Below are 18939 nucleotides of genomic sequence, written 5' to 3'. Positions count from 1 at the left end.
ATGATCTTATCCTAACTCCAGATAAGAAAACAATATTAAAGAAACATCCTAACTAGATAAAATTTCCTCACTTCTGCCCTAACAACCCCAGTGGAGTCTTAGGAGGACTTCTGTTTTAACTCTCTGTTTCTATTGTTTTGTGTAGTGACAGGCAGCATAGTTCACTATAACTAGCATAATGATCTTACATGAATCTACATATAAAACTGTGCTTTGTTTTTTAAAAATCTCAGACACTGTAGACACGATCAATACCATCACTTTTTAGTTTTAGTTTTAGTTTTGATGAAAACTCTTCAGATAAAATTTTACAGTGATGGTGGTGAAAAATGAAGAGACAGAACTGAATGTTTGTCTGCTTATTAGTCGGAATAATGTTAGTCAGCTAAAGCATTTGGGAAATGGAAACTGCAACTCACGCTTTGATGAACAGCACAAAGCACTGATACAATATTCTTAACCCTTTATTGCATGGTGTTGCCATATGGCAACAATTACTTTATTACTTTATCTCAATTTTACTAAAAAGCAGTAATCTAAAATCTGTGTTTTCCTATTTAATTGTGGAGAAAGGGTCTTTTACTTTGAAAGGAATAATACTTTATGACATCACATGACCAGGAATTCTTAGTATGATGTTGTTATTACCATATATTCCAAATACCAGTCGTACATTTTTACTAAGTATTGATTGGATTTGTTTGGTCTTGTTTTTTAAACAAGATGTTTTATGCTTTATGCTTAATGCTTTAAAAAGATGATTGCGCAATGTTGCCATATAGCAGCAGTATACCAAAACTCCCACTTAAAAAAAAAAAACATTTATATATTATATATATATATATATATATATATATATATATATATATATATATACAAAAAAACATACAAACAAACACACACTCACACACACACACACACACACACACACATGTATATATATATATATATATATATATATATATATATATATATACGTAAACTTGATAAAATGTTTTAAAGTGTTTTCGTTATTAATAATATAATAAGGGAAATATAAAATGACATATATATATATATATATATATATATATATATACACACAAACAAACACACACTCACGCACACACACACACACACACACACACATGTATATATATATATATATATATATATGTGTGTGTGTAATTTTATATTTCCCTTATTATATTATTAATAACAAAAACACTTTAAAACATTTTATCATGTTTACGTAATTGTTCATACAATAGAGGGTTAACTTAAAATATGTCTTAATATCTCACAGTAAGCATCATTGCACTTGTGCCGTGTTTGATTATGAAGCTGTGGAATGACTGAGAACAGAGGAGTGAAGTGCTGCTGACAGCAACATCTCTGCTACTACTACTTACATCTTGCTCTCTCTCTCTCTCTCTCTCTCTCTCTCTCTCTCTCTCTCTCTCTCTCTCTCTCTCTCTCTCTGTAGGTCTGTCTTTCTCTGTCTCTCTGTTTTGCCAGTGGTTCACTTGCCAATTATTCCTGTTTGTTTTACTTTTCAACACATGGCAGCATAATTGCCAGTCGCTGGTGAGTGCCAACCAAAAAAGTCCTGAGTGGCGCCAGATGCCCCCTATGGAGGCGGGGGGGCGGGGGGATGGAGGCGGGTGTTTCTCAAGACCCTTAAGATACATATTTACTGAACAAATGAGCAAGTGCCTAACTTTCAAATTAAACTAATCGTCAGGGCAGGCAGACAAAAACAGTGCCAAACAGTGCAGTGGTTTTGGCTAATGGCAAAGGATGGCAAGTTTGTGGAGAATCTGCAGAAAGCTGATACGATGGGTACAGGCCAGAACAGCCTAATACACGCACACTCACACACACGTGTTAGAATGTGGGGTCAAATATATATTCCATTCGTACAATGTTTGTGTAATGTTATAATGTAGGTGAGGTCTGAACAAAACTTTTCAGAAGAAGTAAAAAAAAATAGTAGTTTTAGACTTTCTTTGGTCCATTCATCATGAAATGTCCACATAATGTAAAGAACAACCGCTGTAGAAAAAAATGGAGTTATCGGATTTTGATCTAACTGCAATGTGCAAAATTGTAGAAAGTCACCTATGCACATTAATTAAAACCATTTATCTGGGCAAACATTTGTTTTTGCTGGCCAAAGTAATGATACTTTTACTCCTGCACTTCTACAGTGTATTAGTGAGTAATCTCCTTTTTACTCAGATATTTCCTTTTTGTGTTAAATGTTGATGTTTTGTTGGTGACAGTGTCTGTACTGCTTTGTAGTTAGTCACATGTTTAAGCTTTAGGATTGTCTTTAAGACCAAAAGAATCCCAAAAGGAGAAGAACAGAGCATAACAAAATTCTCTTCCTATGCTAATAGATGCTGGATTTACTGAGAAGTTCCACTGCCTTACGTTCAAGTTACTCAGCCCCTAGTTTTTATGACCTGATGCTTTTGTACTTCTCAAACTCAAATTACTTTTACTTGTGTAAGTATTTACCAAGTATTTTAAGTATGGGTTAAACCCGAGTATGGGTTTAGGCTATTTAGTTTTTAAGTTTTAAATATACTACATATATAAATATATTTATATATTTAAATATATAAGTTTTTAAAATATGTAGTTTTTCGGTCCTGACATTGTGGGTTGTCTCTTTTTTTTCTGGTATTCCTGCAAAAAAAGACATTTTGTCCTGAAAATGTATGAAAGCAAACACATTACCCCAGACATGTTTTCACAGACTCTGAGAAAGATAGTGGGAAAAGGACACCGGATACCTGACGCATAGGTCAAGTGTCATCACTTGATGAGTACACCCCACTAGCACTCATCCAGGGGATTTGTGTATACGCACAACACGACATGATGGCATATTTCTGTCACCGAGAAACAAGTAGAGAAGTTTGTGGATGGGTTTCTGATGATCTGGAGATCAAACATGACGTTAATCCTATAATATGATCGCAGGCACCTGACGTCATAAAAGTTCGCTGTCCATTTTTAGGATGCTCATGGTCAGTTTTGAGTTATGTTATTTGAGGAGTTGTTCTGTTATTTCAGAGCGAATGAGTACCAGACATAGCTGAATCATGGTTCTCGTCACAGGGCCAGTGGGTGTGGTGGCCAGTGGTGGTCCTCTGTTACTGGCTAAGGGGACAGATAGCCTTTAACTTCCAACCTGTCATCCGCCACTACGCCTGCCGGACCAGCCTAGAGACATACGTCAGCGCTAAAGGTTGGCGCTGTCAAGCCAATTCTCTCGTCACCATTCCATGGTTCTGTTTCTATTTGGGGAGATGCGTTCTAAAAGAGCAGTGTGCAAACTAGACCTTTCCAAATATACTCTCGATTTTACGAGGAGCGTAACCCGGAGTGATTCCCCGCACGCAGTGTTTATAAAGTAATCCTGGCAGGCCAAGCCATAAGTCTTATTTCCTGACATAGAGGCATGTTATGACCTCTGTCATTTTGGTCTGCGGTGTAGAACCTGTGGCCAGTCCCAGTCTTCTCCCTCTCACTCTCCATAATTCATCATTCACAGTGGGTGACAGATACTCAGTGCTAATGCTGGATTAAAAAAAAAAACCCGCCGGAGAACGTCCGAGGAATTTGAAACTACAACATTATGCCAAAGTGGTTTGCTGACATTATGTTGTGTTCAAATCAAAATTTCATCTTTGGAAAAAAATGCCTCTCCTCCAAAGACAACCAAGTCATTATAAGTGTATTAAATCCTAGGCAGGCATTAAATGTCCTGTTTAGTATTTGTGCTTGTAGCTGTGCTTTTGAGAAAGGCCATGAAGATGTGACATGGAGATGTAAGAGGTTCGCTTGTTAGTGATAGATATTTCTTGAAAAGAACAATGGTTTTGTATTCATTTGACTTTTCTCACTCCTTCAAACAAAAAAAGAAAGGAAAAAGAAACCGCAGGAAAAATGTGAGAAATGTAAATTCATTTCACCACTTAAATTCATAAGTGGCTCTGACAGAGCTGCATCTTTTGCTAAGCTTTTTAATGCAAAGCAGACAAAACCAGAAATTATTTTACAAAAACTAGCAAGCAAATCCGGTTTAAAATGAAGACGCGCACTGCATATGAGACATGTATCTGAAGTCAGCCAGAATAGAGATTACTCAATTAGAAAAGCTTGTGAGCCAACTGCGCTTTCAGGCATGAAGTTAATAGAGCCAATAATAGAATTCCTGCAGTCTTACAATTAACTTAAAGTACCTTTAGTAAATGTTAGGAAATGAAAACAAATATTGAAGTGAGGTGTCTCCTGGGATATTTGCAGTTTGCAGGTATTGTTTGTCTTGCCTGGAAACAGTAACCAAGGTAAGTCAGACTTGACAGCTGGTCAGGTCACAAACCATTGCATGTAAACGAGAGACTGATTATCATCAAGGAAAGACCTAATTGGTTCACCCGTTTGTTCCACATTAAGCCGAGCCCTGAATGTTTCTTCACGGCAATCGGAAGCAGTGCTGCAGATTTGCTGGACCAGGGAGGGAGCGTGACTGTTTCGGGTGTTGTGGGTAAAGTTAAGCTCTCTCTAGCGCTGAGCAGTCCAGAGTAAATATGGCACAGCTCTTTCTTTAAGAGCCTGTGGCTACAGGACAGCAAGGTGGCCATTATTTCAAGGGTCCTTTTCCAGTGTTTTGTGTTTCTGAGAAGCGTCTTTAAAAGAGGTGGAGAGTGATTGTGCAGAGGTGGCTGTAATAGGCTGTCCATGCTTTTCTCCTGTTCATTAATCAAGTTGGTTTCTTTTTTCCTGCAGCTCCAAAGGGGAATATTCTAATGCCATTACACTTTGATATATCATCATGACTTTTCAAAAACACTTGGCACCCTGCTTTTCTTTCCTTACTATGATTTTATTTGGACACATACAGTTTTGAAAGAGTGTTGTAGCATAGTCCATAAAAATGACATACAAATGATCAGTGTTGGACTTTATGCATAGCATTTGACCCATTATTATGTAATAATTAAGTACTTTGGAATTACTTTTTTACTTGTGTTGTACAAAAAATGTGCAGTCCCTTTCCCCTTGTCCTGCAGAGCAGGAGCAATAACCAGCAGTCCTAATTACATAGTACTGGTTACCAGCTCATCTTTTACAGTTTTCCTTTGGATGGTTCAAAGGCCTTTCTTTATTTTACTCCAGCTCCTTTATCCATTTTCCTTTCCAGTAACTTTACTATCCAGTGCCATCCAGAGAAAGATGGATTCCGCTTTTGTGTCTTGGCTCTTCTCAAAATTTCAAAGTTCTAATCCCATTTCAAGGCATCTTTCCTCACTGCAATCATTCTTAGCTTGCTCAACATACACTACATTTCCAAACGTATTTGCTCGTCTGCCTTCACACGCTTATGAACTTGAGTGACATCCCATCCTTAATCCATAGGGTTTAATATGATGTCGACCCACCCTTTGCAGCTATAACAGCTTCAACTCTTCTGGGAAGGCTTTCCACAAGGTTTAGGAGTGTGTTTATGGGAATGTTTGACCGTTCTTCCAGAAGTGGATTTGTGAGGTCAGACACTGATGTTGGACGAGAAGGTCTGGCTCGCAGTCTCCACTGTAATTCATCCCAAAGGTGTTCTGTTGGGTTGAGGTCAGAACTCTGTGCAGGCCAGTCAAGTTTCTCCACACCACACTTGCTCATCCATGTCTTTATGGACCTTGCTTTGTGCAATGGTGTGCAGTCATGTTGGAACAGGAAAGGGTCATCCTCGAAATGTTCCCACAAAGTTGGGAGCATGAAATTTTCCAAAATCTTTTGGTCTGCTGAAGCTTTAAGAGTTCCTTTCACTGGAACTGAGGGGCCGAGCCCAACTCCAAAAAGAACCCCACACCATAATCCCCCCTCCGCCAAGCTTTACACTTGGCACAATGCAGTCAGACAAGTACCATTTTCTTGGCAATCACCAAACCCAGACTCATCTTTGGATTGCCAGATGGAGAACCGTGATTCGCCACTCGAGAGAACATGTCTCCATGGCACTTTACACCACTGCATTTAACATTTTGCATTGCACTTGTTGATGTTAGGCTTGGATGCAGCTGCTCGGCCATGGTAACTCATTCCATGAAGCTCTCTAAACGTTGTTCTTGAGCTAATGTGAAGGCCACATAAAGTTTGGAGGTCTGTAGCAATTGACTGCAGAAAGTTGGTGACCTCTGCGCACTATGTGCCTCAGCATCTGCCGACCCCTCTCTGTTATTTTATGTGGTTGACCACTTTGTGGCTGAGTTGCTGTCGTTCCCAATCGCTTCCACTTTGTTATAATCCCACTGACAGTTGACTGTGGAATATTTAGTAATGAGGAAATTTCACGACTGGACTTGTTGCACAGGTGGCATCCTATCCTGGTAAAATGCTGGAATTCACTGAGCTCCTGAGAGTGACCCGTTCTTTCACTAATGTCTGTAGAAGCAGTCTGCATGCCTTGGTGCTTGGTTTTATACACCTGTGACCATGGAAGTGATTGGAACACCTGAATTCAATGATTTGGATGGGTGAGATAATACTTTTAGAAATATAGTGTATGTCTGGGACCAGACCTCAGAGTTGCTTTGTTGAAATGTCAGTCCCCATCTACACAAGTCTGTTTTTTTTCTGTGGCCTCCTGTCTACACAAATACTTGTCAGTCACAGAAAACAGAGAAATTTGATGGTTGGACATTAATTTTCAGTGATTTTGTGTGGACAGTCAAAATTCAGCTGACAATTTGGAGGTTATAACATGTTTACAACTGAATTTAGCTTTTTTTCTTTAAACAGTAACATGGAGCAGGAGTCAACTCAATAGCAAATATTAAAGATACCTCAATGATGATTGATATGAACAAAAGTCATATTTGAAAAAAACTGACTCTATAATTCAAATGGAATGAAAAGCATCAAAAATGTAGCTTATCTGTCTAATCAGGACTGTGTGGGTGTTTCAGAGACAGTGGCGCAGCCATGCCACCATAAACAACCTCACAGCAGCAAGTGGTGTGCTTTCACTTTTAAAGCTTTTATGTTCTGGGAGGAATCAGACTTTGAATTTATGTGAAATATCAAGTTACAGTGGTCTGATTTTGCGTGGGTTTTTCTTTCTGTCACTTTGTTAGGAAATCTCTTCTTCGGCATTGTGGTGCACCACTGTGCTTTATGTAGTGTGCATGCTCACTATGTTACTCTTAAGGCACAATAATGAGGTATCATTGCATTGTATCTTTGTGTTCATGTGATCATTTGTGAGTAATTTTTGCGTTCTTGTGTGCATGTAAAGATTTTCCAAAATGGCTGTGGATAAGGACTAAGATTTGTTGATTATATATATTTTTTTAAATCCAGATATTACATGAGGCCTAAATGTAGTGAACTGAATTGAGTTGAAAGAGTTAGAAGAATGAAGAAAACAGTGTGGATCATATAATTAGTTAAGTTAATTATTCTCATTTTTGTTTGTTTGACTTAATTCTTAATTTTTGGGCAAAACAATTTCTGAATGTATTCTTTACTTTATGGATTATCATTACATTGTAGGCATGAATTAATCACTATGTCATAACAGAAACATTCAACCGACAAAATAAAGACATTTTGTCAACAACATGCCATATTTGGATTAAATTTGAAGTTCATTGAATTTGAAGACATTTAGACATTTATGTTTTAGAGACATTTAACTCAGATATTTGGTTTCTATTACTAACCCTTTAATAACCTGACCATTTCGAACTTGCCATTATATACTACAGTATATAAAATAACATTTTCTTATGATAAAATGATGAGGTAATTGTCATACAACTTTCTTTTTCTCCATGGATTGATTGTTTATTAGTTTTGTTGAGGTAGAGGATAAGTGTGATGCGACATGACAGATCTACAAAGGGGGAGTGCATTAAAAGTGGTGCATTGCACATAGTCCTCTTATGATGGTGTAAATAGCTCTGTTGATTATAATGGTAGTGTTTTGGCTTTGTCATTGTCACTCACTCACTTCACTTGTTGTATACACATAAATCATGTTTTACTTTCATCAAGACATGAACCATGTCATGATCATCTTTAGTAAAAAATATAAAAATTAAAGAAACCTTGAGGCATGTGATTTAGAACCGCAAGAGTTTTCCTCCCTGGAGTTTATAGAAGCTTTGATGAAAGATGTTTGCCAGTGTAACTCACCTGAGTATAATGGACCCTCAGGGAGAAATCTCACTCCTGCTGTTAGCATTGCAGCGCGACTTAAAACAAACCTAGCTTCATGAGGTTCTTTGAATATAATTACAATATTGCTATAGAGTCGTAATACAGTATTGTAATTTGTGTATTGGCTCAAGGAATCGAATGTATGCTAACCAAAGTTAGGCATCAAATTCCCCAATTACAGCTGGAAATTATTCTCATAAACTCTAACAAGACTTCTAGTGTACATGATTTATACAGTCCTGTGAATGAATACCATGACATATCTGGAATTAGGTACATACCACATGAAAGGCAGCATCTTACTCACATCATTTCAATTAAAGCCAACCCTTAGGCTCTGCTGTGTGCAGTGTGAGAATGGGCTCACACACACATACACACACTGCACCCTCGCTCACATGAACACACGGGCTGCTTGCACACATACTGACAGCTTGGCAGACTCAAACAGCACAAAATATTTACAAGAGGAAATTGCTGCGACTTGCACTGTAAGAGCTAAAGCCCTGTGTGGTCTGCATCCATTATGCTGCTATGCCAAGACAACTGATCCTGAGTCATGGGCAGCCAGTCACTCCGGGGGGCCTTGGAGCCAATTAGACGCCGGAGCGCTGATCAGAAACGATGCTGGGAGTAAAAGTAATTCATCTACAGCTTGGTTCACATCCACCAAATGTACGCAGGGGGTGGGGAGGTGGAATAGAGAGACAACACATAATACAACACTGCAGAGCCAGAACTGTGAAGTCAAGGGCTCACATTAAGCCTGTGTTAGCTCATACGCGACGGATAAACAGCAGAGAGACCGGAGAGTGACAGAGAACTGCCTGTGTTCTCACTCTAATGACAAAAACAGCCAAACAATGTAAATGCAATACTGGGAGTTTTAACTAGTTGTTTTTTACTGTTCTGAGATCTCACACTTGTGCTGGCTTAACTAATTAATCAATAGAACATTAGAGGGAGTGTATCATAAATAACATATGGCTGAGCATTGTATTGCTTTTATATGACAGCTTTGCAAAAAACAAAGCCACAACTCAATTTTATATACATATTTTTCCCCTTTAACAAAATTAGCCTGAACACCATCAAAATTTTTAGAGTCTAGAGTGAGTCTGAATTGAGATTTTCAGTTTTTTGCATAAATTGTGTAAAATGCACAAATGTGAATCCTTTGTTACACTGCCTAAAACTAATTTGACAGCTCAAGGTCATTAGCATGTAGGCCCATAGTTCTTAAACCAATCTTTAAACCAGCTGTCCACAATTTTGCTGTAACCCAGCTCCAAAAGACCAAAAAAACTAGCACATGTTATGCTTTCAACTGTTTCTACTGACTAGTTCCTAGGTTTCAAATAGCAGGGTTTACTGTTATTGTTTTTCCCCAAATAAAGTATTAAAATAAAGTAATGGGTAATGAGAAAACTTTTTTTTTCCAGGAAATGAAAAGGAATCCCATGACATTATGAGAGAAGTAATTAGTTATATGTAATGGATTACTTTTTTGAGTACCTACCTCAACACTGTCGGCAGTTGAACTTGAGCGCATTAGGAGCTGAGTTGAGGAGCAGCAAGTGATTCGCTCATGGGATGGATTGGTATAGGAGTGATCTTGGAGTGAGAAAGAATGCGGACATTCCTGCTTTCTCTTCACCACGCACATATTCTACTTGCACTAATTACATTAAAAAGGAGGAGCTGCAGCCAGTCTCTTCTCAAAATGCTATGATATCAATCGGTATGTCACTATGCAGAAAAAAAGATTCTCTGCACAGCGTGAAAGCTTGAGAAAAGACCAAAATTATGAGAGTTGGCAATGCTGCCAGTCCCACTTGCACTGCTGCGGAGTGGCCACATCCATGGTCATTATAGTGCTAAAGAGATGACGCACCGGACCCCCTACAATCATAGCTTAAAATGCTGTTGTAACCTCAAACACAGAATAGAATGTCTCCTTAGTGAAGACATACCTGACACATTTGGAATTTTAAGCACCCTTTAGCTTTTTTTGTCCATGGTGAATAGTTAGCAAGACAATTAGTTAGGCTTTGTTGTATACATAAACTGTACTAGAGAGAGAGAGAGTATGGCACATGAGAGAAAAAAGTATGAGTGCATCACCAGTAGTGATCTGATCTGTACACTGAATCCAATGTCAGATATGTGCTCAGATCTCAGACTAAGTTAAGCTGTGATTGGATATCTGTCAGCTGTAGAATTATTCTTCTCTTTAATTCATGGATTATAGCTATATAGCTCAGGTTTCTCTTCATTCATGCACAAAACTTTCGCCTTTTACTAAAGATTTCCGTGGAGGGGAACATTGTCGAGTTCTTCTTATTTTTGAAGGCTCTGCCAGAGCTAAATCCATGGGCAGTTGTGGGCTGGAGGTTAGGGAACTGGCCCTGTGACCGGAAGGTTGCTGGTTTGATCCCCAGCACCGACAGCCCATGACTGTGGTGTCTTTGAGCAAGACACCTAACCCCCAATTGCTCCCCGGGTGCCGTGGATAGGGCTGCCCACCACTCCGGGCAAGTGTGCTCACTGCCCCCTAGTGTGTGTGCTCACTAGAGTGTATGTGGTGTTTCACTTCACGGATGGGTTAAATGCGGAGGTGGAATTTCCTTGTTTGTGCGATTCTGCATAATGACATACTGATTGATATCATAGCATTTTGAGAAGAGACTGGCTGCAGCTCCTCCTTTTTAATGTAATTAGTGCAAGTAGAATATGTGCGTGGTGAAGAGAAAGCAGGAATGTCCGCATTCTTTCTCACTCCAAGATCACTCCTATACCAATCCATCCCATGAGCGAATCACTTGCTGCTCCTCAACTCAGCTCCTAATGCGCTCAAGCAGAGTCTCTTGCTGTCTTCAAACGTAGACTGAAGACTCATCTTTTTACACAGCACTTAAATGAGCACTGAATTATAAGCTGCACTTATATATATATTTTATTGAATTGCACTGTGTATTGTAGTTTATTGTATTGTATTGTATTGTATTGCATTGAATGGCACAGAGTTCTGTGTTCAACTCTTCCTTTTCTCTTGGTGTCTGCAGTGACATTTAGTTTCTAGCAGTATCTGAGCTCAGGACTCTTTTCTCTAAGCTATTGGTAGGTAGCAAAGAGACTTTCTCTAGATTGACAAAGCACTTCTTGTAAGTCGCTCTGGATAAGAGCGTCTGCTAAATGCGGTAAATGTAAATGTAATTTAAAAAGTATCACTTAGAGCCTGACTGATACATCTTGATGACTAGCTGTCTATTAGTTTTCGGGTTATGGCAAACTTGTGAACTCCTGATGATGGTATGAAATTTCAGACAGTTATGCCCAATACTACGGACTCCCATTTTGCTGACAACTATATAACAAAAAAGTAGATCATAGTTAAAATAACGAAACATGTAAAATGTTCCTAAATCTAAACTTGAGAAGGAAAATTAAATGTTTTCATGCACACAAAAAAGCAATAATGAGAGGTGATTACCTGAAACCAAAACATGCTAATTCTGGGTAGCCCTGTCCTCAGTCCTTAAACATTTATATTATTTAATACTGTAAGAAAAATGAACGTTGAGATACAGAGTTGGACAAAACACGTTAAAAAAGAAGTAATGGCTAAATATTTAATACACTGTCCTTAATGTATACAATAAGTGATATCAAAGTTAACCTGTTAATAACGTGTTAAAGCCATAAATTCTTGATGGCACTCACTTTTTCAGAGCTCTTAACACATTTTCCATAGTTCCAGCATGAAGTCCAGCTGCTTGATATTGCTAAAACTCTGCCATTGTAGCCATATCCTTCACACACAGCTCTTAAATGGTGAGTTCCACTGATGGCTCTATTGAAAACGTTACTTTAAGCTATTGCTATGCCGATCAACAAAGTACATCAAGTCCAAAACATCATTTACAGGCAAAACACAGCACTGATGGCAACAAAACGAGTAATGCTCACTTGGGGAGCTACAGACAAATCAATAACCAGGACACGATCAAAGCAATAGCAGAGCTGAAATGTCCAGTTCCCCTTGAAACAAGATGCAATCTAGTCATATGAGAGTGACAGTCTACACTCACGTGTGATTAATTGTGATTAATAATATGAATGGAGGGACCCTTTTCAAAAGCTAAAGCTACATACATATGTAAATATGTTAAAAAATATAGTTTTTATTTGGATCATAGGCCCTATAATACAAAATGTTGTTCTACTCACTGTACTATAAAGTCCAAAAGAATTTATTAATAAATTAATAAATATTTTCTAGAAACATTTTCTATACACAATTTACCGTACGCCAATAACAAAAGTGTGCTTATTTGACTAAGTGGGTAACTACGCAATATTCTGTTAATTACATGTACGTAACATCATGCCACTAAATGCTCTCACAAGTCTATTAAAGCGCAGATGCTAAATTTATCACTCAAGAATATGTTCACTACTGAGGACACTGTTCCATCACCCCTCAAAAGAGCTCGTAGTGTTGAGATAAATAACTGGTTCTTCACACTGATTTGTCAGTCTACTCATGCTTCAGTAGAAACCTCAGCGTTTACAAAAAAGCTGTTGAGATCCTTTTTAGAATTCATCTAACAAGTGTGTTTACTACACTTTGTGATATTAAGATACTTAATAAAGAAGCATTAATGTTGACCGTTTTTGGATTTAGGATATTCTAAAATGACAGGCGTATTTCAGAATTAACAGTCGATCTGTTAATTGGCAATCATATTAGCCTATAAGTCTTATCAGCCATGATTACAGGGTCCTTAAACTGAATTTTCATCATCATTTGATGAAAATATAAAATGAGAAATTAAAAAGAGAGATGTAGTATGTAAAAAGCATTACAATTCTATGGGCTTGTAAACTAACACTATTGGAGTATAAAGTGAAAATCTAAAATGTGGACTTCTTAAACTTCTTAAATTGGTATCGGGCCACAAAATTTTCATATCGGTCAGGCCTGAACATCTATCCATCCATTTTCAGGGCCCAGTTGCTGCATGACCAAAAAATTTACGGCCCAAGGATTTATCACACATCAGAACTAACCAGACCTTAAAACCTAAAGCCTTAAAATACTTTCTTCTCCGTCTTCTCCATTAAGCAAACACCCCAGAGAGCTCAACACCTTTTATATCTGCACTCTTGCGCTCTGAGTGATGGCCGGGCAAGGTCTGGTAAAGGTTCAGAGCCCAAAGCAGCCTGCCAATATTTTTTTTCTTCTTAACCCTCAATAAGGGGTCTCCCAAACTGCTTAGCATGGGCCCAATACGGTGATGGAGTGGCTGGATGGATGTGTGTATGTAGAGTTTTTCACCCCCACGGCACATATGCTAACACATAACACACACACACACACACACACACACACCTCATGGCCTGCTGGGCTCAGTCTGGCAATATGGAACATATTAAAGCAGGACAACCTTAGCTCCCCTCACCTTCTATATAAACTTTGTTTCTCTCTCTGAAAGTGAGAGCAGTAGTTTTAGGATGCAACTATACTTTCTTGAGATAATAGTACATTTTGAGTCCAATAAGTAAACATCTACACAATACAAAAGCATTAGAGCTTCTCTTAATCTCTTAATACTTATTTATATGTTGTCACTATCCTAACAATACTTTGTATCAACAAAATGGCAAGTTTTATAAGAAAAGGATATAATTATTAACTTTAATGTGTTTTTCTTCCTAATACCTTTTAGACCATTTATTGTGCCGTATTCATTATGACATGTCCATACAACAAAAGTATAGCTGGCCTTTTCAATGCAAAAATAATAATAACAATAAAACCCAGAAAAAAAACATTTTGGTATGACTTTGGCATCGTTCATCATACAATCTATAATCTAAAAGAATGATTATTAGATTAGCGATGTTGTTTCTATGACAAGCTGGAGCATTTGGAGTACCATTGTTGTTGTGACATTTGTTGTGGGTTTTTGTCTTGGCACTCTGTAGGTATTATTTAGGATTTGTCTTTCCAGGACAGAGCTGCCTCACACTTCTCCTGCTAACTGTCCAAACAATTCCCAACTGTCCCATTTTCCATTTTTAGATGGTGACCTAAAATAAAACCAGTTGAGATCCAACCATTTCCAAACATTCAGCTTAGTCTCCTTGCTCATTCACTGCTGCCAAAGCCCAACGCATATCTGTTCCCCAGAGGAGATCTGCAAAGCTGAATTCCTTGCTTTTGACTGAGCGTGTCTTAAAATAGTGCAGGCGAAGGGTTTAATTAATTTTTCCGCACCTTGACTGTACAAAACTTTCCAGAGAATTATGTAAGGACAGCAGAAGGCCAGGGCAGTTGCTGTCACCCAGCACACTGCCCTCTCATGGACAAAACCGGCAAGTACACTTGCTCTATATTGCTTCCAGATATCTACTGTGGCATTTCCCCGATTAAGCAAAAACACTTTCCCGAAAACTCTCACCCCGAAGGATTACTGTGTATGTTTAATATTCAGTTTAAAAGTGAATCAGAAATCAAGTGCAAACATTAAGTGGGAGTCACTAAGTGATATTTGGTCACCATAGTTTGTGAAAAATCTTTGCAAAAATCCAAGATTGGCCAACTTGTGGTGTTGTGTCAAGTGCTGTGATCAAGTTTGTGTACACAGATATAAACAGTGAGGGTGCACTGACCAATTGGTTAATGATGCTGGAGTAAACATACGCATGCAGAGTGCGTGTATAATTAGCAACAACAGCATTTTCTAGAAGCAAAAGACCTTTTAAACAGTTTCACTTATGTTTAAAGAGCCTGTCTGGCAGCAGCTCGTCCGCCTCTTGTCTCTTCTTTGTTAAAAACAAAGCTCTCTTCATTACTCTGTGTACAGCAACAGCTGCACTAGTAGCCACTCACAAACTTGCATATAAAACCATCCTGGTGGGTTGCAATGCCAGTAGTAAAGAAAGTAGGTGTAGGAGGAAGTGACATGGTGAAGAGAACATTATGAGTTCCATATTTTCATGTAAAGATCTTTCCCCCAACATCCATTCCCCTGAATGAATAAGCTTGAGAGCTCGCCATCAGAGTTACAAAATAAGCATACCTGAAAAGTTACCTTTGGGAAAAGTTCAACATTTCCAGTCTCCCAGCAGAGCATCCACACAGACACTGTACCAATCTGACTGCACAATATTTGTCTACTATGTAGAGAATACTGGCTCTCTACTTTCTCCATGACATAACCACAGGGCAAAGATACAAGCTTAACAGATTGCTGTTGAGCTGTTCCCCTGAAATACCACTTCACTCTCATCTCATAAACAGACCCCTGAAAAACTTTCAATCTGTGTCCCAAGAACTATTAGTAACCAGTACTTCTTATGTGCCTGCTTCAGTGCATATTTAAGTATGGTTAAGCCTTTAAGATCAATGTAAAAATAAGGATATTTCTGATATTATTGTGAGATTTCTTGTGCTATTTTTGCGTTTATTTGTTGTGCTAAGAAAGAACATGATATAACAAAGTTGAAATTTCATCTATGTGTAGCTTTGATCTAGAAAATACATGGATTACAATACACTTCACACTTCAGTCATCTTTTATTGTTACAATGATTAAACAAAACAATAATAAGCGACCCAAAAGAATAAGCAGCTTAGACATTGTAGCCCACAGTATACACCATGTACCAAAACATTCCTCCTGTAACCATTAATGAAAACTTTGGTGACTTTTCTTCAACAGCAGCCTGTTCTGTCAGTTTGGACCAGACAGGATAGCCTTCGTTTACCCTCACACATCAGTGAGCCTTGAGCACCCAACACCCTTTCACTGGTTTGTGGTACTGTTGATAGGTACTAGGGGTGGGAATCTCTTGGCACCTCACGATTCGATTCCATTACATTTCGGAGGGCTGTGATGCGGTTATTGATGCATCTTTTTTTCTATACAGGATTTTGTTTCTCACTGTGTGACGACTTGGTACTTTTAAAGCAAAGTATTTGTAATGATCTATAATGAATTTACTTCCAATATCTTTGTAACGGGGAGCGATGAGGCGGACGCATATGTGGAGATAAGTGATGTTTATTATGGGCAAATCCAGGGTCATAGTCGAAACGGTCCAGGGTCATGGAGCCAACACGGATTTGATCGGGGGGGCAGATATGACAGACCAACTAGAATCAAACATATAAACAGTACATCCAGGATGACAACAGTACATAGACCAGTACATCCAACAAAGACCAGCAAACACAAGGGGCAAACACAGGGCTTAAATACATGTCATGAAACAAGGGGGCTGGACCAAAACAAATGCACGTGGGCTAAACCAAAACAACAGGAGCACATGGACAGGACTGGAAGATGCCATTTGTGACAATCTTTTATTAATGAAACAAATGGGAGTGATCTGGCAAGTGGGCTGGAAGACTCTCATTCACTGCTTTTGTTTGGAGCACATGAGATGCCGCTGCCGCTGATCTGCGATAAAATGTGCAGTTACGGTGAAATAAGATCCAATGGTAATGGGCGTCCACGCAGCACGTTACAGCCGTCCTGCCTGGTTTCTTTAGTGATTTTATAACTTCGCATTGGGTCATGCAGGGAGTCAGTGGTCACTGTGTCAGTAAAATTTCAGAGACGGGATGTACGCAACACAGCGTGAAAGCCCTGTTTTTCAACGAACTGACATGCAGACTGCAGGTTACTTAGCACAGTCTCCCACAGCGAACAAAAAGTGCAAAGAGAGAGATTTAACTAGCTAAGACGAACATTTGGAGATGAATGGATTTTTGCAATAACCTGCTCGACTTCTGAGGAAAAGTTTTCTAGCAGAGATGGGAGGAAAGCAGCTAAAGCTTAAAGCAGAGCAAAGTAAACCTGCATTTTCCTTCATATTTTTCAGTCTTTACCAGGACATTAGCACACCGAGAAATACTGGCCATTAAATATTTTGGCCCCCAAGGTTGTTTGATTTTTGTTGAAAGGACAAAATGTCTCTTCTTAACATTTGTGTTGTGACTCCTGATCTAACCTGGCTTTTATTGCAGAGGAAGCCGGGCTGATTTCTCACTCATCCATCTGTGTTTCTGTTATGTGCTGCCAGAGACTGTCTGGACACTCCACTTATCCATTTCCAAGTTCTGCCCTTTGCGTTCCGTCAACATTATGTTATAAATTAAAATTTAGAAAATTGTTTTTTGACATTTGTGAATCGATTCAGAATCGTTTACATCCGCATCATGATGCATCTAAAAATCTATGTTTTCCTTGCACCCCTAGTTGGTACTCACTTCTGCTGACTGGGTTCATCGCACAGGTCTTGTTTTGCAGATGCTCTGACCCAGTCGTTTGGCCCTTTTCAAAGTCACTCATGTCTTCACACCTTCACAACTGCGGACTTGCTCTCTTACCATATAGTATATCCCAGACCTTGACAGGCTCTACTGTTACGAGATAATCAATGTTATTTACTTCATCTGTGAGTGGTTATAATGTGTATATAGCTATTCTAAGTGAACATGTTGCTTTAATCTGTGCAAATATTCACACACTGATTATTCTGGGTCAGAATAGAGTGGGTGATTTTTTTTCCCCTCCAAGTCAATGCTGTAGCTACATAAACATAGGCGGCCCAGAGTCTGGACAGGCTGTACGTCTGACTGTGACAGGGCATGAGAGGCTGGCCCTTGTGGGCCAGAGACTTGCCTGGAGCCTGGCACATTGTGGGCATACGATGGAACTGCTCTGAGCTGCCAGCAGTTTCACTCTCACTCTCTCAGTTCAGCTCAGCCTGCCACTCACACACATACCTGCATTATTGCCACACTCATAGCTACCTAAACACACACACACACTTACATTTTTTAACCAGCGTTTCCTGAGTCTTGAAAAGGTCTCTATATAGTGTGATACAACACTGCGCCACAGGAGTGTTTCTCTCTTACACGGGCGGCAAAGTAGGCTGATCCCCGTGGGGAGGCCTGTCTCAATTTGCAGAGGTGCTACTGTTGCCAATTTTTTTTATCTGTCACTCTTTACCAACTCTCACATGATCAATCAGCATTCAGAGCTAGTTCCCATCATCATTTTAAACTGAATCTATTCATTTTTAGATTGATTCAGTTCACTCATTCATCGAGATCATGCTAAATTTGACATTTGCGCAACCCCTGACTCATAAAGACTTTTTATTGTTTACTATAAATCAATAGAGTATGATGAGTGGGATTGAAGGTCCTGTCTGTGTGGGTGGGCTACATACCGCACCACTCAACTCATCATTTGTAGTTTTTCCAATTGCCTGCACACAGACATGAACATCTGATACACAAATAATCAAAGCTGAAGCTAAACGTCCCCCACTGTTCCTAACCGAAAAAGAGCGCTGTTTCTTTGTTACGCTCAACTTGCTCATATAAAGACGAACTGCAGAACATGGAGTCTGCAATGAGAGCTTTTAGGCTCTGCCAGTCATTTATACCTCAGTTGCGTCACTTGTGGAAGTCACTATTTGCTTACCTACAGTGAGCAAAAATCAAACGGCGCATCATATAGCACATCATGGGAAAATATAAATTGTTACATACAAGGTCAAACAACATACATTTCACTTTTATTGCTTTTTAAATAATATTTTTAATGTATTTGGCTGTTTGAATTTGTGTGGAAGTGGGAAGGGGATTATTGTTGATGTAACTCCAAGTATATTCCTGCAGTCCTAAATTAGGCTAGA

At 38.9% G+C, this 18939-nt stretch overlaps 1 pseudogene; it reads left to right on the top strand.

Moving 5' to 3' along the window:
• The first annotated feature begins 10470 nt into the window (after nt 1-10470).
• On the top strand, nt 10471-10580 carry LOC119264463 (annotated as a pseudogene).
• Nucleotides 10581-18939: the final 8359 nt, after the last annotated feature.

The sequence above is a fragment of the Pygocentrus nattereri genome, chromosome 11 (genome assembly GCF_015220715.1).
Source record: "Pygocentrus nattereri isolate fPygNat1 chromosome 11, fPygNat1.pri, whole genome shotgun sequence".
Taxonomy (NCBI): domain Eukaryota; kingdom Metazoa; phylum Chordata; class Actinopteri; order Characiformes; family Serrasalmidae; genus Pygocentrus; species Pygocentrus nattereri.
The sequence above is the reverse complement of the archived record's forward strand: the minus strand, read 5'-3'. Positions and strand labels throughout refer to the sequence as shown.